Below are 11,668 nucleotides of genomic sequence, written 5' to 3' on the forward strand. Positions count from 1 at the left end.
ATGAAATATTTCGCGTTAATCGGCACTTTTCGTTCGGTCGATCGTTCATTTAATTTGTCGTTCGATGAATTGAAATTGTTTAATCTCGCGTCAGTGAATGGTGTTGATAATCTACGCGATTTCGTGCAGACCCACAACGATGATACTCGTGAGAGGAGAGAGTTAAGCACGATAATTAATTACCACGTACCGAAACACGATAATTCATCGTGGTCCTGTCAGTAATTCTTTCCGCCTCGGTCGATGTCAATTGCGCGTTGAGAAACTGAGCGACTCTTAAGGCATCTTCTTTGCTCTTTCTCTTTCTCTTGGAACATTTTTTTCAGATTTCTTAGGATAGCCTCGTTATGCACGCGTCGGCGAGCACACAGTGCAGAAAGATACTCCCTTTAGTCGCAAAAAAAGAATGTTCTCGGAAAACACGATGCAACGCTTTTATTATTGTCGAAGCATTCGGTAAATTTTCGCCGACATATATTATACTATATACAGATGCCACCATGAAGTACCTGGTAAAAAGGGGCTTTTAGGCGAAAAGAACAGTTTTGCTAAAGTTTTGCTAAAGAAAGAACAGTTTTTCTAAAAATGTTGCTAGATATACATTTGAAAATAATTTAATTAGATCGTCAAAATAATTATGTTGGAGCTTATAATTACTGTCAAAATTTTTTAAGTAACATTGCTCATTGTGATTGAACGTCCTACATAATTATTTGATATTTATAATAAAATTATTTTCAGATCCGCATCTAGCAAAATGTTTTAATATTCAAGCAAAATCGTTCTTTTCATGAAAAATCTCTTTTTATTCATACATAATTATTTTGATAGTTCAATAAAATTATTTTCAGATGTGTATCTAAGTTAAATTTTTAGACTTCAGCAAAATAATCTTTCTGTATAGCAAAGCTTCACCTTCATAAATATGCAGTAATGTTTAAATTATTTATTTCATTTATTTTATTTATTGTAATTAATTCACACAGCAAAATGATTAAAAATTTGTTAGTTATTCGTGTGGTACAGGAAATGTACATAAAATTTTAGAATATATAATATAAAAAAAAAATGATAATAAAGCCCCAGACAATGCGAGGAAATAGCGATAGCGATAGGAATAACACGATCCCTTGCATTCTGTTTGGGATTTAATAAATGATACAATAATATAACATAGTTTCGTTTAGTATTTAAAAAAATAATAATTTTTTACTAATGAGAAACTTGAATGAAAGAAGTGATTAAAGAAATAATTATGAAGTATATATTCGAATATTCATATATAATATCGTGAAACAGCGATGGTCTAGCAGTATTCTGTGGAATATATATAAGTTTGAAATTGTAATAACATCCATATAGAATTTAACCGCGGACACGAATTTCAGCATCAATTTCTGGCGTCAATGCGTCGAGACGTATCCGAAATAGAAAGTTCGTGAACGTTTCCGTTTTCTCTTTACAGACAGAAGTCTATTATGTCGTTAACGAGAGTATTGATAATAGAGATAAATAGTTGCAATTGTTTATTATCTCTAGTGATTTGTATTAATAAATAAATGCTGTATAAAGAGTAGATCTTACAAATTAGAAGTTCTTCTATTCCTATGTGAATTACAAATTTTTATAAATACATATATGATGTATTTATTAAATACTTTTATATTGTCAAACTTGTTTCATTTAATAATTGTTTGTTAACACAGTCGAAAGAGTGAATTACACCAAGGTTAATACGAATATTTCTGTTGATTTATAATCGTTAGATTAATCATCCGCAAAAGTACAGAAATAATTTCATAAAATTAGTTCGTGCCATTTATTTTCGTACGCTTTCGATACGTCTCGCATTATCGCTTCATAACACATGAGTGCATTGCCTTATTCGACTGCGCAGCGGTACATAATTTGCATTGCGAACATAATTTGCATTGTCAAATAAACAGAAAAGGCTTCGAAATCGATTAGTAATTCGCCACCGTAAACACCCGCGAGATTTAATCGGTCACAGCATTGGCACTGACCGGTGGACGTAGATAGGTCCATCGTTCTGACATTGTCATCTTCGAGTTCATTGTCGCCAATCACGAAAAGCAAGCGAGCTTCAAGTTAAACCGCTCGCAAAAGGAAATTATTTTATTAAGGAATACGTGTTTTGTATTTGTTGTACAAATAAGTACGAGTAAGTCTTTAAAATTGTCACAGAAAATGATGCTGTAATTAGTTTAAAACAGATTAATTATCTGCATCTTATGAACTAATTGATTTAACAAAAAATATTTAAAGTAATATTTTTATAGTATATATTTTGAATAATAAATTTACTCATATAATACAGTATACTCCTACATATTTATACTTTTATACAATTTTATTTTTTTAGTCATCCTTTTTTTATTTACTAGTTTATTCTTTAAATTTATATTTGCACATACGTTTGTGAAAATTTATTATCAGTTTTAATTACTTTAAAATGACAAATTTTAAATATGTATTGCAGTTAAACAATAAACAGACTATATGCTAAACGATAAATCTTTCACTTTATAGAAATAATGTCTTAGTTGGTGTGCATATTAATTTCTTATCAACGAGTATTGTAATTTTATGCTGTCATAGCAAGCGCATTGTGTTGTGATAAAGTGCAGACATAAAAATTCAAGAGAATAATATCACACTGAAAATGTAGATAGATTTTTATGCACAATCAGTGATAAGGAAACTATAACAGTGTGGCACATAAAATTTTGAAAAATATTTAAATTTTTGTACATTGTATATAGAAAAAGTATACTTCTTGCTGATCAAATTTTCACAAATAAATATTCAGATTAAAATCTACAATTAAAATATAACTTAAAATATTTCTCTAGATGGCTAATAGAAAATATACAGCTTTCAATTATCCTGAGGCTGCATACAGAAGATAAAAGAAGAATAGTGGCATCTTTAAACATCGAATTTAACGCTGTAAATTTCCAAATTCTGTTTCGAATAAACTGGGCTGTAATATTGATCATGATAGTGTCAATATCTATCTGTCAAGAATCTATTGCTGAACGACAAGTATCGGTAAGCATAAATAATATGTCGAATATTACATACTCACACTATATTATAGCAAGAAGAAAAGGTAAAAAAAGAAAAATAAAAAACTTTGGCTTTTCTTTATATCTGCATTTCCACTTGATAGAATTCGCTCGGAAAGAAGCATTATAATAATCGGTATTGTAACGCGCGAAGACCTATAGTACCTAGTCAGACTTTAAAGCGTTGCGGAACATCCGGCTCTCACGCCGACATTTTATCGCGAGGCTGCTGCAGTTTTGCGTGACAATCTGGACAACGTTAGGTCGCACACTCTTGCTTTGTCTCAACGACTACGTGAGAATACCCTTCGAGCTGATTCACAACACCGTACAAAATTGAGTCGCGGTCTACGAATTACTTCAAGTTCTGTCGGCACTGAAAAATAAGCCACTGAGGCAACAATTATACAAGCTCTTACAAATGTTGGAGAGGGTTGATAATCGCTTCATTTCCGAATACGCGTCGCTCTGCATAAACACCTTTTCCGATGTCCACCGCCTTGGAGCAGGTGCCGCTCACCGATATGTTGCTCAATATAGACCAGAAAGTGATCGAATTGGTTTCGCGCTATAAGCGAAGAGCCGGCGTGGTGCTTCCATCTTTGACGAAATTGACTTTCTGTTACAAGCAATTCGCAATGGCGATCAGATTTTTAATCTGCGTACAGTATCAGCGATATTATTAAATTATCCGATGTTTGATCTGACGGATCCAGAAATCCACAACGCCATCAAATTTATCACGCAACGATTGAAGGAGTGATCGAGCTCGGAGGATGCTCTACTGCAATATATGGGATCGAATCTAGAGAATAATTCGACGAATTTTTTGAAAACTATGCTTGAAAGACTGGAGGCAGACGAGCTGCCATCCGAGATAATTAGGGAGATAACTTCATTATTACTTCAGAATTTCGATATAGAGCCTTATCTGCCCATTCTCAAGAGCAAAGATAACTTAAAGAAGCTCTTATTGATGATGATGATTATTACCCCGATAATGTCGTTGTTAAATATCTTTTTGACGATCTTGACGATTCGCATTTTCAAGATCTCGATATTGGTTTCTGAAACAGGTGAAGAGGCTCTTTTACAAGTGTTGTCTCCGTAGAAAATCACATCTGTGGCATTTAAGGAAACCTTTGTCCTTGTTGATATCTTTCGTCTCGCAAAAATTGGCGAACGCCAATTATCACTATACAATGCCAATTAGCTTTTATGAGGTTAACGATTATTTAGATTCCTTTGATACACCGTATCTGTAGCAGAACATTAGCGACGCAATGAAAATGTTATGTCCCTATTTATCCGAGGATCTACTATGAACCTACGCCTTCGAGGATAAACAAGCGAGTGGTGATCCCTGGGAATTAATCTTGATCTCGCTGATCCATTAAAAAAATGTCCCGCTAAACAAGACTCAAACGAACATTATCGATAATTTACAAAGATAATTTACAAAGAACGCGTCAACGGTTTAAACAAGGACTGCTCTATAATTCTGGCAACATTTTTCAAGAATAATTCAATGGATGTTGAGGTCAATTTCTTTTCTTTTGTTGAGGCTCATACCGAATATCTTCAAAGGCGAAAAATTCGCTCCTATGATGAATTTTCTGTTCAAAAACATTCTCAATATTCTTGGCTTCGAGTTCAACAAGTTTGAATATGAAGTACCGAAGAGCTTATTACTATGCTGAAAAGAATGCTGACACTTTCTTCAGTAAAATTCGACGAACCTTTATCTACGGCTCTCCAGAACGCTCACAATTATCTTGAAAAACCACTGCTGATCAATTCATATATCTCAAAGGATTTGCAATTGTTATTAAAAAAATCTACCATATATCGATAGCGATCCACGGTATCTGTTGCTAAAAATACTCTTCAAGAACAAACAAAAATTATTTACATATTTGTCATGGACTTTTAGTCTGGCTAATGTGCACATGCCGAAAATGGAAAAACTTCTGCTTATATTACAAACTGTAGGCTTGAAAAATACAGAGCCGAAGCTTCCCGAAGCGTTGAAATTTGCTATTGATAATATCAACAGACCACCATTGTCGATTAAAACTTTCGATCGCTCAGATTTTGTGTATTTGGTTCAACAATTGTTGTCTCATAACAAAACTGCAGGATAAAATTCTTGACTCGTATGCATATACGAATGTCGGTGACTGGAATATCTCCATCAGTGGAACGCCGGAAAACGTTCTCGTCAGAGCTTTGACTTATCCCATTTATTATATTTCATCGAACGCGAATCTTGCCGACCTTGTGAAACAGGCGGAAAATATGTTGGAGGAAAAAAATCTGATCAACACTAAGATCCTGAAAAAACAGACATTAGAAACAATGAAGTATCTGCCGAGCAATACATACATACATGAAGCCTGTGAGCCTGTTGTTGAGAAAAGCGAATCTGATGAAGCTCGTGCCAAAATTGAATTTACAGCTTTAGAAACAGTTACCGCGCGTGACACTTTGATATACTTCTGAAAAGTTTAACAGAGTCTTGTATAATACGCGTGGAAAAATTGCTTCAGAGACGTGTCAGGGCGGCATTGAATTCCTTGAATGATACGAATAAAGACGATTGTCAAACGCCAATTTTCGCTTACTTGATCCAATTATTGCAAGCTCCAAGTAATATTATTTATCAGCCACTTTTGTTAGAAATAAGCAAATTGAAGAAACCTAACAATTTCGCCCGAAGACAAGCTTGGTTGCAAGTTTATTTCCAGCAGATCATCGACAAAAATGAGACAGAGAATTGGACGAAGGCCGCATCGATTCTTAAAGAAATTATATATAAAGAAAATTTAGATGAAGCGTCACATGCCAGTAAAGAACGGATTGGTAACTCTATCAGTTTTGCCTATGGATTCTTTTACCGAATCATTGAGAAAACTGTTGACACCAGATTAGGCTTACAGCATTCTACCGGAAAATATCAAAAACTTCGATTCATTAGAAAAGGAAGAACTCTTGCAAGTGACTCTACATTACACGAAATAACGGGTTGATGTCGCCAATAGACTTCCTTTAATGTCTTCCATTTCTAAAGTCGAGGCAAGCTTGAAAAAATGAAGAATAAATATCGAACTACTAAGAAGTGCTATTGTTGCCAGAAGGCTGCCGTTTATGAAGGATCCCGTTAGAAAAACTTCTAACTCCTATTGGATTAAATAATAAATCAAAGTTATCATTCCTTCTAGTAAATCGGCTAAAATATCGCTACTAAGATTATTACATCGTTTGTTATTGCATCTTGTGATAAAAAAAAATGTCAAAGTTTTTAAACTGTTGAGCACTGTTAGACGTATTCGATGTATTCTTTGGGGTGAACATAAATCTATTAACTGTACTTGATGATATGGAAATTACTTCTACCAGTGAGCTCGCTCCCATCAGATTATACTTGCGTAGAAAAGATATCAACGAAAAGTTTGCACCATCCTTACAGTTACTGATTCCAGAAAGCGGTATCGCATTTTACTGCACGTTCTTCAGAAACAAGAAAGAACAAATGGATAATAATACATAATTTGATGCACTCTCAACGTTAAAAAATATTTAACCTAAAAAAGGAGAAGCCATGGGTACATTGATTTGGAATCTCGAAGATATAGTGAACAGCATTCCACACAGCATCAGACAATTCAACATATCAATCATTTGTTTAACGTCAATACGCTGTCTCATTTAACGAATGATAATGAGATCGTCCATTTCAATCCAATCAAAAAGTCCATTAATTTTTTTGGACTTTATTGTCCAAGATGAGAGATAGGCCGGAAGTCAGCAGTGATTATGCTGTGATGAATGAATTAAACAAGCTGCTGTCAGATATCGAACATTTGAGCTACCCAATCGTCACCGGTTTTCAACTTAGACCGTTGCTATTAGAATTTGGACACGTTGAGCAAATCAATGTAGATTATTTCAATTTCATCTTAAATCCTGAAATACTAAGTTATTTGAATACAGAGGAATTCTTCGACATATCCAACGATAATATCGAAATACTTAAAAATATCATTGAATATTTATTGCGTGAAGGACCAGCGTTCATAGACTATGACATGCATCTGCAATCGTGCTCATCATCAAACGTGCTCTCGAACTAAATTCTAGCTAGGTTCTAGCAAATTCCTTTCGAAGGGAGATTTGACTAAGGAAGATTAGCAAAAAATGTTAATTTTAATATCACAAGAAAGACTTTACCATCAAGATATTTTCAATCAAGAAGACTGGAGAAATTTTCAAATACATCAAGCACAAAGATACGGATTGGAATTATATTTTCTATTTCGGCGAAAAAATTACATCATCTGCTGATGTTAATAGAGAATGAAATTGAAAACGAGAATGTTTATAAATCGATGAAATTACGGCACTATCTTGAAAACGTTACAACTTCATTACTGAGCAAGCTGTCAAGAGCATGCAGCATATTTTGGCGAGTTTTAAATTCAAATACGATTTAGCGCCTCTTAAAATATTCATCAATCATGATAATATGATCAAGTATCTACCGTCAGATTTCAAGTATATTAGTTCGTCGATCGATGTCCTCACCGCTGTGTTGGATAATCTACTGCAATTACCTAGCTTGAGACGAAAGATAATTCTTTACAAGACTATGAGGTTCGTGAGACAATCTTTGCGCGAACGCACTTCCCCGATGAGACAATCATTTCGCTGAGCTCTAGTTTCCAAGCAGCTGTCCAACGAGAATCTCGAATTTGTCAGCATGTTAAATATGTCTCTATCGAAAATACGTAAATTTATGAAGCCTGAAAAATTAATGAGTTTATTGCCGAAATCGTTTACTTTCAACAATCAGCTGACATATAAGATAAAAATGCTATATTTGCTACGGCAGCTTTTAAAATCAACTACAGATGTTCATTCAGAATTGGAGGGATTTCTCCAAGAAATGGAGACTTATCCGGATATTCCAGACATCATGGAGGATTTTGTGCCACTTTTAAACATACTTCCTATCGAAGGAATACCTTATTGAGCTCATTAAAAAATATTTGAAATCTTCCACGTTGATCGAGTTATTACTCAGAAATTTCAATAAAAGCAAGCGTCTATTCCTAGAGTTACATGATTTTATTATTGCTGAGAATCACTCTTGATTCTGTGGAGAACGATAAGCTGAAAACAACCTTTGACATATTCATAAACGAATTGATGAAATTTAGTTCCAAAATAGTATATGAATCGGCAATTGATAGCAACGATATAAGATTTATCATAAGAGAAATTCCATTCAAGCAGTACGAGGGGCAAATTGGGCAATTTAAATTTCAAATGATGACTAGAAAAGTTATCTTGGCTTTACCTTTGAATTTCCTTATTGAATACAAAACGAAGAAACTGAGAATGTTAGCAGTCTTGAACGAATTATCGAAAAGCAACGTGTTTCAATCTTCGCTAAGTTCAATCAATTTCGCTAAAAGAATCGTCAGCAAGATGCCGGATACTTACGGTGAACGACAGAAATCGAGAGGTTATTATTGTCGATATTGCCGTTGAACTTTCTATGTGGAATTGCTTGTAAAAAATTAGCTAGCAACTTTGATACCTTATTTGCCGATTTATTTCAATCTCAGCAGCATAGAGTCGTGAAAAATGAAGATCGTGAAGATCCTGCACTACTGTAAGATGGCCAATCCCACAATATTATAAAGCAAGCATTGACTAATGTCAAGACCTTGATACAGAAATTGCTCGATGTTGACGTTATCCGGAATTATGTGAAAGTTTTGGTACGAGCGATTTCTTGTACTCATTTCACCTCGATAAAATCCTTGCTGCGAGTCTTGTCGAAGACGGACATCATCGCTTCTTCCTTGAGATCCTGAATCAAACGTCACACACTTTCAAACAGCGATTTTCGATCTGTTAATCGCGAAACATCAAGGAATTGCAAAACGACAAGACAATTGCTGCTCTCGATTCTCTGGATAACACAAAATCCTTACCGGAAAAAGTATATATACACACACACACACACAGGAACGCATAACGACACTATATAACTCATGGCCACTATATCGTGCTCACACTATCAAGATTTTGTGTTAAAGTCCGAAAATCTGATCCAGATATTGCCGCCGAATTTCCGCTTTCAATTGGACCAGTCATCATCAATTATCAGTTATAGCGAATGGTCGAGATTGATGCACTTCTCGGAACTATTTCTGCGTGATGTGAAGATAGACGGACCCCTGAAAATCGTGTTTTAAAGCTTGCAGCGTAATTTGAAAAGAAACAAATCTTTCTTTATCTGTCTCGAGGATTAAGTAGCACACCACAATTTCAGCAGCTGGTGCCTAAGACTGTATAGACTGGATCACGCGGGAAATGTAGCCGCGCTCGTCGAAGATGTTTATCGCACTTTTCCTTATGAATCTGTATTTTCTATGTTGCGCGTGGAAATGAGAGAATTTATTAGTAGATCGGAGTTAATCAAAAGCAAATTATTGATTAACGACATGGAGATATTTTTACATGACTACTTTATGACTCTATTTAGAACATGGCGATAACGAATTACCTGAAATATACAATGAAGTACTGTCATCTTACGAGATAAATCGAGTCATTGGTGAAATTCCAAGTGCTCATAAATATGATGGATAAATGTGATCTCAGGTTTCTTATGCAATGTCAAGATGTGCAAATGTCAGTGGACAAAGTATTGCTATCAGAAGACACGCCGAAATAGTTGCTCCTGCGGATGCTGAAATAGATAAAAAAAGAAAATATCGACGACACGATAAAAGAGAGCATCGAGAGCTTTAAGAAATATCTCGTGAATGATATTTACATTGAAGAAATATACGCTAAAACAGATGCGCGATTATAGATATTATTCGAGCAAGGTGAAAATATTTCGTGTCGTGGGGATTCCAGCGCCTCTTCAGAAATAATTATGCTACAATCTTACTTATAAAGACAGGCATTATTTGCAATCAATGACCTGATGTTGACTAACACGATTAATCGATCAGACGATTTTTCGCTCGAGTATCGCGCAGAATCAGATTATCTAAATTGTACTCTGCATAATGAGATTAAGATTGAGCCTGCAACATCGAGAACGATATCAATATGTAATGTACAATCACTCTTTTTCACGAAGATAAAAAAAGAAAGAATCATCATTCATGATATCATCAAGTTCTTCTCGATTTCTGATTTACTGCATTGAAGTTATCAAAAGATCCATTCGAGCACGTGACAAAAGACTCTTGCGGGCTATTATGGACTTGGGCCAGGAACTGGAAAGTGTGCAGCAGGATCCCGTGCAACAGGAGGCTCTCGAGTACTTCAGAGATAAAATAATCACCACTGGTCCCGGTGCACAGCCGATCGAATTGAAGACGCACGATTCTGATGTGGACATGGACTTGTATGGCGGGCTATTGATTATACGAAGATAAATGAGACTGACGCGGTGGTGGTGTGGAAGGTAGCGATTTTTTTCGAACATAAATAATCTGGTGCATGCTATAAGTTTCGATCACATGGCCTATGTGACGAGAGACTCGTACTTGAAAGCATTGTTTGAGCATCTCATTAACGTTTCTGAAATGCCTGATGATATGAAGCAGCAAATAACGTCATTGATACCGGCGGTGAGGTTGATTCAGAAGAAGAAAGCGTCGATCTGAACTCCGACATTGTAAGAAAAAAACTACATGTAAAAATATTTGAAGAATTTTAGGAACAAATCTCAATCTCTCAAACCGGATGATCATTTAGATTCAAAAGTAACTACTTTCTAGAATAAAGAATCGCTGAATGCTGTCATTGATAACATGTGGGAAACCATCGCCATCTGAAGAAAAATACCTCAAATTATTGATAAACAATCTAATGTTTACAACAATGAAATTCATATTGTTATCAACGCTCCTGAACATTTCCATAACACTCGACGAAAGTTAAATTTCAAGCAACCGCAAATACAAGGCATGAGTAACTCGATAAAATTACAATTAAATCGTGCAAAAACAAAAAAGAAAAACGATTGAACAATAAAAAAGTCATTGCTCAGATATCGACATTTCTGCTCAAATATAAGATAGTAAAAAAAAATATTAAATCAAAAAATAATCTGATTTTGATAAAATTGAATAGTTCTAACTATTTTAATAACGAAGACGATAACAATTCGTTATATTTGTGGAAAAGGTAAAATCTTCTCCAGTATCCTCACATTATTGTCTAAAAAGTTTATATCAAAAAATTCACATCATTTTCAACAAATGCATCATAAATCGAATCTCAACTATAACGGAAATGTGACAATTGCCGGAAATTTACACAAGTTTCTGAACGAAAAAAATGTATCTAGAAAAAAAATAAGAAAGATGGATCAAGATAAACTAAATTTTATGAGGTGCATATGTTCATCAATTACTCATTATATATACAAATTATTAAAATGTGAATTGTTAATAAATGCGTAATAAGAAAGTGTGATAATTGTATTATTAAAAATAGAAAGAAGAATTTAGTTCTAGTGATTACATTTGAAAGTAAATGAGAGA

General features: G+C 34.5%; 1 pseudogene; it reads left to right on the top strand.

Annotated features, from left to right (window-relative positions):
• Positions 1 to 3,018: 3,018 nt before the first annotated feature.
• On the top strand, positions 3,019 to 10,957 carry LOC105622151 (annotated as a pseudogene).
• The last annotated feature ends 711 nt before the right edge of the window (positions 10,958 to 11,668 follow it).

This window comes from Atta cephalotes, assembly GCF_000143395.1.
Source record: "Atta cephalotes unplaced genomic scaffold scaffold00040, whole genome shotgun sequence".
NCBI lineage: Eukaryota > Metazoa > Arthropoda > Insecta > Hymenoptera > Formicidae > Atta > Atta cephalotes.